The sequence below is a fragment of the Pongo abelii genome, chromosome 9, assembly GCF_028885655.2.
Source record: "Pongo abelii isolate AG06213 chromosome 9, NHGRI_mPonAbe1-v2.0_pri, whole genome shotgun sequence".
NCBI lineage: Eukaryota > Metazoa > Chordata > Mammalia > Primates > Hominidae > Pongo > Pongo abelii.
The window spans coordinates 131,859,083-131,872,301 of NC_071994.2; the positions used below are offsets into that span (position 1 = coordinate 131,859,083).

General features: G+C 39.9%; 1 protein-coding gene across 1 annotated transcript in view; it reads right to left on the reverse strand.

Annotated features, from left to right (window-relative positions):
* Positions 1 to 5,145, reverse strand: part of ETS1 (ETS proto-oncogene 1, transcription factor) — a 129,154-nt gene extending 124,009 nt beyond the window's left edge. The window contains exon 1 of the mRNA XM_009247241.4: positions 5,070 to 5,145. The gene's annotated coding sequence lies outside the window, so the exon portion shown is untranslated. The remainder of the gene's footprint in view (positions 1 to 5,069) is intronic.
* Positions 5,146 to 13,219: the final 8,074 nt, after the last annotated feature.

The window sequence follows — 13,219 nt, forward strand, 5'->3', positions numbered from 1 at the left end:
GTGATCAAGAACCCTGGAGTTACATACTGTGGGTGAACGTAGAACTGCTTGCTGAGTGTATGGCCATGAGCAAATTTCTTAACCTCACAATCAGTTTCCTCAACTATAAAATGCAGGTAATAATACCAACACTTTCAGGATTATAGAGGAGGATTATACAAACACAAATACTTAGCAGCATGCTGTATACATAGTAAAAATGATTAATGAATAATAATTGTTATTATTGCTATTTTATCAGTAGTGCCTGGCAATTAGTAAGCATTAGTAAATGCTTACTGATGTTACTAATTAGTAACACTACTGGTTTATATTAATTACTTTTTTCTACTGCCCAACATGGCAGAGGTTATTTAAGTGTTAGAGCTAGAACATGGATAGCTAAATCTCTCATCTGTTTTTCTAAAGACTTGTATTCAAGTCATGAAAACAGGATTCCCTTTCATAATCATAGGTTGAGTAGCATTAGTCAAGAGTTTTGCAGGAGAAAAGAACCACAATTTCTGTTTAATGGTAGTCTGTTTGTACCATTGTTATGCATAAAACCAAGAAGCAAGTATTTTTCTTACAGTGGAGAACTAACTCATTGAAAGATTGCATAGCACAAATGGTGAAATATTGCAGCTTCCTGAGTTAAACCAACATCTTTTTGATATAATGTCAGTCTTTTGTGGACTAACGCTTTAGCAACTAGATACAAATATAAGGAAGTAGTAAAGCACTGTGGAAAATAGTGCAAGATTTCTTGTTTGTTCATTTTTTTCATTTTTGCTTTTTCGTTTGTTTTTGCTTTTTCTTTAGAGCAGTGCCTCCCAAACTGTAATGTGCATATGAATCACCCGGGGATCCTGTTACAATGCAGTCTTCTGCAGTAGGTCTGAGGTCTGGCCAGACATTCCACATTTCTAACAAGCGCCCACGTGGTGCTGATGCCGCAGGTCACAGGACTTCACTGTGAGTAGCAAGGCAGCGCTGGACTAACTTGGTTGAACTCATGAGTGATTATAACAAGGTAGGTGTTTAGGAGGCAGAGCCCAAGGAAGAACAGGTAAGACTTCTGTGACAAGGCTGAGCAGATGCTGGTAACCTCAGGTGCAATACAAACCCGGCTGGGAGAATTGAGTAGCTCAGGACCTGTCAGTGTCTCAGGAGCCATATGCCAGATGCACATCTGCCAAGACTTCTTGCTTTTCCTAAGAAGACATGGTTCTAGTTATTTGGTCCCTTTTATCAAGAAACTGGCAATGGTGCTTTCTCCCATCAACATCAGTCATTTGGATTTAGGATTACAAGAGGTACCAAGAGATAATTTAAAAGAGTTATTTGCATTATATATTTTTTTTACAATTGTAAAAGACTCACATGTTTTGGAAACTTTTTGTACATTGTTTTGCAAACTTTTATGCATCTGGAACTATTTCAAAGTGAAAAGTTTTTTTTAAGTCTCTAAAAAGACTAAATCTCTTTTAAATCTCTAAAAAGACTAAAATTCTGGAGTTTTCTACCTTTCCACATCTCTTGAAAATTTATATATTTTTTCCTCCCCATTGAGAATATTTTCCTGACATTTGCACTAAATGTTTGTTGCTTACTCTCATGCTAGTAAGTACTACCCAGCCTGTTCCCTCTAAGTTCTGCAGGCAGCACCAACACTTGATTACTGGAATATGAAATCTATCCTCTTTTGAAAAAAGGACAGATCAGAAACATCCTTCCCTCACTGTTCTAGATACCATTTTTTTCTACCTGAACACCCAAAGCATGTATAGATTATACTACACTACTTAATAATTATATTGTCTTTCATTTTTATTCTCTTTTCTAGTAAAGATTATTGTGTTAATTTTAAAAATGGAGTTTACATATTGCTTCTTCTGTGTCTGGCACGGTCTCCAGCCCAAGGTTGGGCATGGAGTAGAAATAAAACTGATATTTGTCACGGAAGGGACTGACTTACTTACCCAGGAAACTGGGCCTGGGTAGTCTTCCTTCAAAGTCAGTATCTTCATAAAAATGAATGAGTAATCCACAGATACCACTTCAGAAAACAGGTCTAATCCAGTGTTCTCCTAGATAAGCAAATCAGTCTAAGCAGAAAAATCTATCCTAAATTTGTGTAAGTGTCTTAGAGTTACTTAGATTCCTATGACATGCAGGTCCAATCACAAGCTCTGGGTTCACATTCCATTGGCTCTAATCAGGGTCCACCATGAGTTAACATGGTCATATGACTGGGCCTCAGAGTCCCCACCTGGCAAATGGGGATGATGAGAGTGGAGTGCCCACCTCAAAACTTCATTGTAGATTAAATGAAGCAGTCCCTGCAAAGCACCTAGCAAGGATGCTGGAACATACTAAGTGCTCAGTAAACATTAGGGCTGAGTATCCTTCCTTAGGTGAAATGAAGAAAAATGGATATGATAACTAGAGAATCATCTACATTAAAAGGTGGAGTCCAATAAGCTATACTTTCAGAACAATAGGGATAAAGGAGATGAGGAAACAAAAAGTAAGTTATGTCTTCACATCTAATTTTTCTGGATTGAAGAAACTTACAAGATTTGCCTGAAATGCCACTAAATTGCTGCATACCACATTAATTCTGCTCAAATGCTAAATGCTTTATAATTTCCATAATGAAGAAAGAAAGGGAGGAAAGGGAAGGAGGAGGGAAGAGGGAGAGAGAGAAGAAGAAAGGAGGGGAGAGAAAAGAAAGAAAGAGAAAGAAAGAAAGAATAAAAGAAAGAAAGAAAAAGAAAGGAGGGAGGGAGGAAAGAAAGAAAAGAAAAGAAAGATAGAAAGGGAGGGAAGGGAGGGAAGAAGGGAGGAAGGAAGGAAGGGAGGAAGGAAGGGAGGGAGGGAGGAAGGAAGGAAGGAAGGAAGGAAGGAAGGAAGGAAGGAAGGAAGGAAGGAAGGTAGGAAGGGTCCCAGCTCGTGGGATGTAATCATTCCCTTCTGCTGTTTGATGTGAACAGTTGGGAATTTTGAACTGGTAATTAGAAAATGATAGTCACGATGGAAAACAGATCTATTCACCAATAAATAAAATCACAAGGTACATCAGAACCTCAGTTATCAGTAAGAAATTCATCAGTGCAATCAAAGAGAGAAATCTGTTGATTATTTGTTTGCACAGTGTTTTGCCTTCTGCCTCACCCTCCCCTAGGTAAGAGGACCTGCACCCACACACCCCGTTTGTTGTAGTATTACTTCAGACAGTCCTTGACCTCACTGGCACTCTGATTTTTCATAGCTCTATGCTGTTTACTTCTATTCTCTCATATTTGTAAACCAGGCGGGGCGCAATGATTGCTCACCTTTTAGAGATGAAGGGAAGAAGGCACAGACACGTTCAATCCCTGTTCTCTGTTACAAAGCTAATCACTGACATAATCCAAGTGCACAGCCACTTTCCCTTCTCTGACCCAGCACTGGTTCAAGTTCTGACCCTACTTGCCTTTGAACTCCATTATCGTCTGGGACCGGCCACTGGCCCAAGTCTGTGCTCTGGCCACAGACTGCCAGATGCCAAAGGATCCCACCCCTCTACCAGCTTCCCCCAGGCTCTGCGTCAGGACATCCTTTCACAGCCAGCAACTAGCACCTCCGTGTAAGGAGCCTGCCGGGCAAAGATGCCCCCTCCATAATCAGGCTCTCGGCTTGGCTTCCCACATCCTCAGCAGCGGAACCAGGACGGAAGAGGCTGCATGGCTGCCTGAACTGTTTGTTATTTCACTACTGAGTTGGCAAGGATGGAAGTAGTTGATTTACAATTAGAAGCAGCATGCTTCTTCAAATATTAATATTAATAACTGCACTACTGAACACATGAAAAGACCTTTTCATCTTCAAAGCACTTTGCAGACATTAACTCATTAGCTCTCCCTTCCCTCCATTCAGGAACAACAGGTGAGCAAGACTCTCAACAGCAGCAGTGGCCACCCTGCAGCCCTTGTGCACAGCCCACAGCCCCTGAAGAAAAAGCGTTTTCTCTTTGGATAAAAATAGGCCACCAAATCCAAAACCACAACTGATGAAAGAGTTATAGTATCAGTAATTTTACAAATCAAATGGAGCTGCCGGAGTTATCATTTTAGAATTGGTATTTCCTGCTGTTTAACAAGTATCTTTTTTCTCAGTTTCATGGAAGTGGTCTAAAGTAAGAAGGAAAATAGCCTTGAGATTAAAAACAAAAACTCACCCAAAAGGTAATAAAGAAATCCTGCAATAGAATGCATTGATTTCAGTGACCCAGCACCCTTTTAAGTTTGCCCGAAGAAAATGCTACTTTAAAAGTTGGTAACAGAGAACTTTAACGGTGGATGAGGAGTCACATACAAAGTGTCATGGCCAGATAAAATCACCGGATGCAGAGGAATTGCCATCGACATCTCCTGCCACTGAGTCCAGCTCTACCGTGGGGAAAAGAAATACCTCCCTAACTCTGAGACAACCCCGGCCCACACCCACACCATGTCTCAACAACAGACTTAGGAACTTGTAGATCTTTGGACAACTGCAAGTCAGTCCCAAGACAGAGAAAAACACCAAACAGGCTAGTTTGGCTAGCAAGATTCAAACCTGTAGCAATTTCCTCTCTATTAAAAGCAATTCATTAAACTACTAGCGGGGGAAAAAAATAAAACAATACGTTTACTAGGAGTGAAAGAGAATAAAAAGAATTTATATGTTTAACTACAGCTTTATTTCTTTGGAAGTGCTCCAATTTGCAAAAAAAAAAAACAAAAAAAAACACACACCCACACAAAATCGGGGTTTCTGACAAGTAATCTACGGGTATCTAAAACGTGCATGGTTTTGCTTCTATGAAGCAGGGAACATTTTTAAAAACATAGTCTTGCTTTCAGACTATTCTGACAAGGTTAGGAAGTATTTTTGAAAATTGTTAAACAATTAAATGGGAATATAGAAAGATGTGGAAAGAGAAAGAGAAAACTCACTTGTATCCTGAATCTCCCTATCAACTTACTCTTTAATTCCACAGAAATTTTTTTAAAGCAGGGAAAGGAAAATGGACTGAAAAGTTTTAGGCAGAAACTGACACACACCTCACTTACTACTTTGCCGGAGAGCAGATCCTGAGTGAGCTTCCCTCAAAGTCTGTGGTCTCTTTACAACTACCTGCGGGAATCCTCTGCTCCGTAGCTTAAGAGGATGCAAAGACCATAATGTTTCTAATAGAGCTGCCTCCTTAAATTGGGGGGTGTGGTCAAGCCAGGGAAAGCTGGAAAAAAGGCAGTCTTCCTCTTGCCCCTGCCACCAGGACAGCAGCCACTGGGACAGGCGCAGCAGTCTAGGTGGAAAGCAGTGTTTATTGACGGTGGCGGCACCAAATCACACCTTATTTTCTGTTCTTCAAATTATGCTTCAACTGAATATAACTCAGCCTTGGAGAGTAACAGGGAGGGAGATGAGCAAAAGGGAACTAGCTCAGTGGGATAACACTGTATCTCACCTCATCATTTGCTGATGCATTTACTCTCTACTGAATATGTAAATATTCATGCTTCATGTTCCTTGACTTTCTCAATGGAGCCCCCATTAACCTAGGCAAGGGCTCAGGTGAGGGAAAGGGATTGCTTTAGAAACAGATTTGGAGACTGTCAGCAAACAGGATGTCCACCACCCAGTCACCTGCTTAGGCTTCCCATTTCTCTCTAATAACTTGATATGAAATGTGATATTTTCTAAAGAAAAGAAAATAATTTTGTGGAAGAGAGCTGACTGGATACGGACTTAGGATTTCTGAAAAGTAAAGCTAAAAATCCCCTTTTCATATAAGTCTGGTTTTAGGCAATCTCTAAAATAAGGCTACCTTTAGCGGCCCTAACTCATGGTCCGTGGTGTAGGAATAAAAGGGCAGAAGTGTTCATACATTTCTCATTTAGGGAAAATGTAAGCAATATGAAAATCTTACATCTGTCCTAAGTGAAAATACACAGCATCTTTTATTCACATATTCAGGACTTTGGTAAGAATGTTACAGCATAATCTCACTTCTATGAATGGAGTTATTACAGTTTTTTTTGAAAAGTCGGTATTTGGCTGCTTAATCTAAGACTTTTATCCTAAAAGATTCCATCTTCTTTGAGTAGGAGGTGGGAATTAAGATTTGTCATAGTTGGCTTCTTCCTCTTTTTAATAAAGATACAAACTTTGAAAATCCTTGAAAATCTAATAACTGTCATTTGGAGCCACATCATCATCAGCCTTCATTGTATAAAGCTGGCAATGCAGTTAAGATGACATTGTAAGTAAAGGAAGATTTTACTGCTCATCTTCTGCCTTTGCACATTAACTTGGAAGTAAGGAAGAGGTAGTGCTATTGGTTCACTTTAGTTTAATAAATTGTCTGTGCCAGGCACTGTTCTAGGCACTAGAAAGATAGCAAGTTTGCATTGTAGTGAGAAGACAGACACATAAATCAACGATCTCCCCCCAAAAATGTAATACATGCTACAAAAGAAGTCTATGAAGAGAGCTAGGGAAGCTTCAGCCTGCCCTTGTAGCCCAGTCAATTTCAGCACACTGCCCCATTTAAAGAGCCCATGGTCAATTATACCAATCATAACTAATTACAACTCTATTCACTATGTTTGCAGGATAATTGAAAAAAACAAAGTTGAGAAGACTTGGATTCTTTCTCTATAAGGGTGTACAGTGTGGCTGTCGAGGGGTTCTGAAGTCTGGAGTTGTCTATGCTGGGTTTATATAGAAAGCAACTCTTCAGGACCTTAGCTCCCTCCTCTGCCACTGCCTTTTACGGTGTGGAAGAACATAAACTAGAAATCTTAATGGTGTAAAATAAGCCACCACTATCATAAATTGCCTAGAGAATGCCCAGGAAAACAGTAAGTTTTGTTTTAAACAGTATCTTCAAAAATATAACATTAGATGGGTATCCACATATAAGAGCATGACATTGGACTCCTACCTTACACCATACTCAAAAATTAACAAAAATCTATCAAAGATCTGAACATAAGAATGAAAATTATAAAATTCTTAGAAAAAAATCAAAGAGGAAAACTTCATGACATTGGATTTAGCAATGATTTCCTGGGATATGACAGCTTATCCCAGGAAAAAATATCTTGGGCAACAAAAGAAAAAATAGGTAAGTTGGACTTTATCAAAGTTTTAAAATGTTGTACATCAAGGGGCACTATTAAGACAGTAAAAAGGAAGTCCACAGAATGAGAAAAAAAATTGCAAATCACATATCTAATAAGGACTTAATATCCAAAATATATAAAGAACTCCTACAACTCAACAGCAACAACAACAAATAACCTGATCTAAAAGTGGACAAAAGACATGAGTAGACATTTCTCCAAAGATGCAGAAATGGCCAATAAACACATGAAAAGATGGGCAACAACATTAATCATCAGAGAAATGCACATTCAAACCACAACGAGATACCTCTTCACATCTATTGGGATTCCTATTATCAAAGAAACAGAAAATAACGGCAAGAATAAGGAGAAATAGGAATAAGAGTGGGTTGCTGCTGAGAATGTCAAATGGTGCAGCCACTGTAGAAAACAGTGTGGTAGTTCCTCAAAACAATTAAATATAAATTACCATTTGATCTAGCAATTCAACCTCTACATATATAGCCACAAGAATTGAAAGAAGAACTCAAAAACATGTCTGCACAATATTGTTCATAACAGCATTATTCACAATAGCCAAAAGGTAGAAACACCCCAACTATTTATCCACAGATAAACAGATAAGCAAAATGTGGTATGTAGAGAAAATCGAATATTATTCAGCCTTGAAAAAGAATGAAATTCCAATACATGCTACAGTATGATGAACCTTGAGGACATTACGCTAAATGAAATAAACCAAATACAGAAAAGACAAATATTGTGTAATTCTACCTGTATGAAGTACCTAGAATAGTAAAATTTATAGAGACAGAAAAAGGGATAGAAGTTAACACGGGTTGGAGAGAGGAGAATGGGGAATTCGTGTTTAATGGGGACAGAGTTTCAGTTGGGGATGATAAAAAAAAGGATGGAGATGGATGTGGGTGATGGTTGCACAACATGTGAGTGTACTTAATGCCCCTGAATTGTACACTTAAAAATTGTTCAGATGGTAAATTTTACGTTACATGTATTCTACCACAATAAAAGAATATGTTGTCCCAAGGAAAAAAAATACATATATAGCATTAGAAGTAAGTAGGCTTCTGCAGAAGAAATGCTTTCTGATCCACATGGATGATATAGGACAAAAGAAAATTATCCTCTAGAAGAAGAAGAAGCTATGAAATCCCTGGAGGATCCCTCCACGGCATGGTGGTGGCTCCCCAGCCCCTCCCTTATGCCGGCTGTCGAAGGGGGTGTCGTAATACCAGCCCAACTTCACAGGGTGGCTGAAATCACCATGAGGTTGGATGACTGTGTAAACAGTAGAAGCAATGCTTTTCTTTCCCATGTCCATAGATAGTTCTATGAGGAAAGACCTCAGTTGATAGGGCAATATGACCATTATGATTCTCAAGGAAAAAATTAAAACTCAGTGATCCAGGGACATGGGTACCTTTTGACCCCATGTAAAAGGGATATGCAAAATGAGTTGTTTGCTTCTTTGAAGGAGTATCTCTGTAGCCTCGCCTAAACAATCGTAGTCTCTATATAGTTTGGATACAATTGAGACAGAGCATGAAGGAATTTCTAGAATAGCTTTTCTTACTGTAAGGAAACCTTTTTCCTTTTCTCAGTATAACAAGTTACCTTGTAAGTTAGTATGTCCTAAGGGGAAAAATGGAAGTAAATTCCCAGAATCTTAGCTCTGCAAGGGTCTTCAACGCTCCCACCAGCAATCTTCCCTCACTGCCGCCCCAACTCCCTGAAGTGCAGAAGTCCCCTTCAAAGCAACTTATAATGATTCTTTAAAACCACCTGATGCATGAAAAGAGTGAAGTTTGAAGTTAAAAATGGCATTAAATTTAAGGAAAAGCAAAGCAAAACATTACACACGTATTGCATTTTCCATATTAACTTTCCTTTCATCGCAGAAAAAAACCTCGTGATAATTCAGAAGACTTCATATGTGCAGAGAAGCAGTATCTAAACAAACTACCAAAACCAAGTGGAGTGAAACCCAGATACCATTATAAGCATGGTTATCACCAAATATTGAAAAGAAAAGGAAAATACGCTGAAAATAAAGCAAAGAGCAGGGAACCATTGTGCATTCCCACTCCAGCTCTGAAACTTCTTAGCCTGTACTTTGTAATGACTCTCTCTCCTTCCCATGATCAAAAGCAAAGCCTTTGTCTTGAGCCACAGATGACACTGCAATGGCACACATACATGTGCACACATCTGGCACACAGGTGCTCATCCTTCTGTGTGTGCCAGAGAGCCTATGGAGACCCGGATTTCTTGGCATAGTCTTCCCATGACCCCTGATGTGCTGCTCCATTAGTCCTTGCACCAACTTTCTGGTTTTTTGTTCCTCTCTAGAATATAGAATGAGCTGGGCACAGGGCCCCAGCTAGACTCCCTGCAAAGTAGCTTAGCTAATGTCGGTCAAAAATTCTTCTCCATCCTGGTTCCACTGGGCCTGCTAAACATCCTGTGGACTCCACAAACTCAGAGAGTTTCAGCAGAACGGACCCTTCTGGGATGTATGATAGCCCACTGAAAACCCCATCTCTTACCACCCCCTCCTTCCACCCCCATTCCTTTCTATGTACTTTTTGTCACTCTGTCTCCCTGGTCCCTTCTCCCTCAAAATACCTCTCACTTTTTCTCTCTGTCAATCTAACTCCTACAAAGTTATTTTTCAATCTCAATTTAATTACAGGATGAATATGTGGTTGTAGCATATTCAAACCATACAGAAGGGTATGAATTCAAAACTGAGAATCACCACCTCGGGTCCCCTTCCACCCAGTCTCACACCAAAAAGCTAACTACTATTTAGGGTTTGATATCCAGACCTCCAGTCTTTCCTCTATTCTTATACCCATACTAGGCCTTTTTCATGGGATTGTGTTCGATGTATTGTTCTGGGACTTGCTACCATGCATCCAGCAGTATGTTCAGCAGCTATGTCTGTCCAGATTGGCCCCTTCGGAGCTGTCTCAGTCATCTCAGCCAGCCCCCGTAATCCCCTGTGACATCCCTTAAGCTCCAGCTCCAGTCCTTTCTTTCTCTCCCTGTGCTTTTCCACGCAGCTATTGTCTTGCTCCTGCGTTGTCACAATGAGCTATTTAAGTTCTCGTATCTCCTGTCCATGTCTTTCCTGCCTTATCTTCCCCACTAGAATGTGATTCTGGGGGTGCAGGGTCTGTGCCCTTGACATTTCCTTATCACCAGTAGTCATATAAACTGCCTCCCCAGCACACTCCCTTGAACATACTATGGACTGGATAAATATAAAAAGTTAGGGCTTGATAGCTCAAAATACATTGTGTACAGCATAATGCCATTTTTACAATCTAAAACCATAAATCAACTAAGTATTGAGAGGTTATTTCTGGTGGTATGGAAGATTTTTTGTTTTATTCTTGCTATGTTTGTGTTTTCTGATTTTTATACAATGTTGTATTGCACCTGTAACAAGAATAAAAAACAAAATTTTACAGTTAAGTACATGACTTTATCGGTCCGATGAAGACGACAGGCTATCATAGTGTGATAGCACAGGCTCTGAGATCAAACTTCCCAATTTAAATCCCAGCCTTTGTTCTTTCTCTTTTTTAAGATTTCCGATTTTTGGTTTCCTCGTATATAAAATGAAGATAATGGCACTATACACCTCAGGGATTACTGTAAGGATTAAAGAGGATTGTGAGGATTAAAGAGGTAGTGAGACCTAAGTATTTAATTTGGTGATTAGAACAGACTTTATACTCAATAACTATTGACTGCTATTATCAATGGCATGGCCGGGGCAGACCCAAGGCTCCCATTTCCCAATTCAGAGTCATTCTCACCACAATCCGTGAATCTTCACAGGAGAAAAGCCCAGAGGCTGATTGTCCCTTCTACTTGGAATGCTGGTTTGCTAATCCAGAGAGAAAAGACTGCTGCAGTCCCCAATAATGTAAGAGGACACACTTGCTGGAGAAGGGTGTCCTGCTGAGTCTGTGGAGGGACAGACCGCTGCAGCTATGTCTCAGTGGCTCACACCAAGTCATGCCGACTGCATTAATTTTTCCTTATGCAGCAGTCCACTGATTACAGATGGAACCCAGTCTTTGAGTCAAGCCCTCCTCCCCAACACAACTGCAATAGAGCCAACCTTTTGAGTTTCCCCAAGCATGTTTCCTAGTCCTAATTTTAGAAGGCAGTCCACTTTCATTGGAGGGACGCTAAAATCATTACTATATTTCCTGACCTGTACTAGATAAACTGGTCCTAAACTTCGCCTCCTACATGTGTGGGAGGCTAGAAGGGCTTCTAGGAGGTGTCTGGGCTCCACTTTCTCCAAGGTGCACAGGAAGCCACCGCCCTAGTTCCAGTTTCACAGTATCTGTGCCTTGGACTTTTCCATGCTTGCCCTGCACCTGGACTAACTAACTCAGTAGCTTCTGCTCAGGTAAGATACGTTTTCCAGGGCAGAACGTCATGACCAAGAATTGTAGAAGCCATAGTTTGTGAGCTGGGAATAATCGTTAGGGACTCTGCAACCTCATCACCTTTCAGATAAGTAAAGAGAATCAGAGAGATTAATCTCTTTTCCCTGAAGGGAAAGTGGATAAATCAATTTGCCAAATGTCATCAACACTAAGTGGTTAGCCTGTTGGTGGGACTGCATATTGAGCACCTTCTGTGAGTCTATTGGTCTATGTTTGGGACCAGGGTAACCATACTAAAGAAGCAACATTCAGATTAATTGACCTGTCAAAGGAATAATCCTCCCATTTTCACACTAAATGTCTGAGGCTTCAGTGGATAGCTCAGTCCCCAGTAGACCAGGAAGAGGAAAGAGCAATCCAATGTACCACAAAAAATCATCATGGATTTTGCTGTTTCAAAACGTGCCTAGGGCCAGAAGTCCAGTAACTACAGTCAGCTGCATCCATGAATGTGGTGAGAGATTTATAGAGAGCCACATTCATCAGTTGTTAATGTACTCATTATATTGGCCTGATGCTGATGAATGACTGGAAATAGAATGGTGTGTTTTTGAGCCTTTTTAGGACACCACTTCAATCAAATGCCAAGTTTGCTGCTGACATCTTTATCCTGGATACTTCCCTTACTCCCTCAACATAGCCAAGACTATCTGTGTACTCAGAGGCTCAGGGAGACAAACTAAGAAGATCCAGATGTATCAATCATACATCTGGTTTCGACCTGTATTCTACCTCTACAAGGAGGTTTTCACTGACTATCCCTATCTCCCTCTTCTCACTAGATTCTGGTCTTTCTACCATATGTTTCAGTAGTGTACTACTGTCCCTTTTGTAGCAAGAATTACATTGTAATTATTTGTGCATTGTCCTTTTTCTTTATTTATTGTAAAACCATGAGGGTAAGGACTAGATCAGCTTTGTTTGCCATTGTTGCTGCAACACTTACCACAGTGCATGAAACATAAAGTAAAGGCTAAATAAATATTTGATGGATAGATATACGACTAGAATGATGGATGGATGAATGGATGGATGGATGAGTGGATGAATAGATGAATGGATAAATAGATGGAATGATGAGTGAATGGGTAACAATGGATGGATGAAGAGATGGATGGATGGATGGATGGAGAGATGGAAAATAGATATTTGAATGTTGGATATATGTGATCTAATTAATCTAACAATTTCCTAACTTTGGTTCTTCAAGCATTCATCCTTTCCCCATTGTTCCTGCTGGTGTTCCACAACATAATACCAAAATGCTGGCACCTAACTCTTTCTCTTTAGTACACATCACACAACTATTTTAGCATGAACTTTTTTCCAGTCAATACAAAAATAAATCTGTCAGGAGAATAATTTATCTTTTACGTAGCACAAAGTGAAGTGAAGAGCTGACAATTAACCAGAAAATTCAGGCTGCGTAAACAGACAGAATGAGTCACTACTTCACACCAGATTTCTTTTTGTCTGTTATCTGGATAATTCAGTCTACATCTGGTGTCTTTTTCCTTGACTATTTGAGTAGTTGTCTCAATACATCCCCCATTTTATTTTTCCTTGAGGAGGAATAAAACAGAAAAA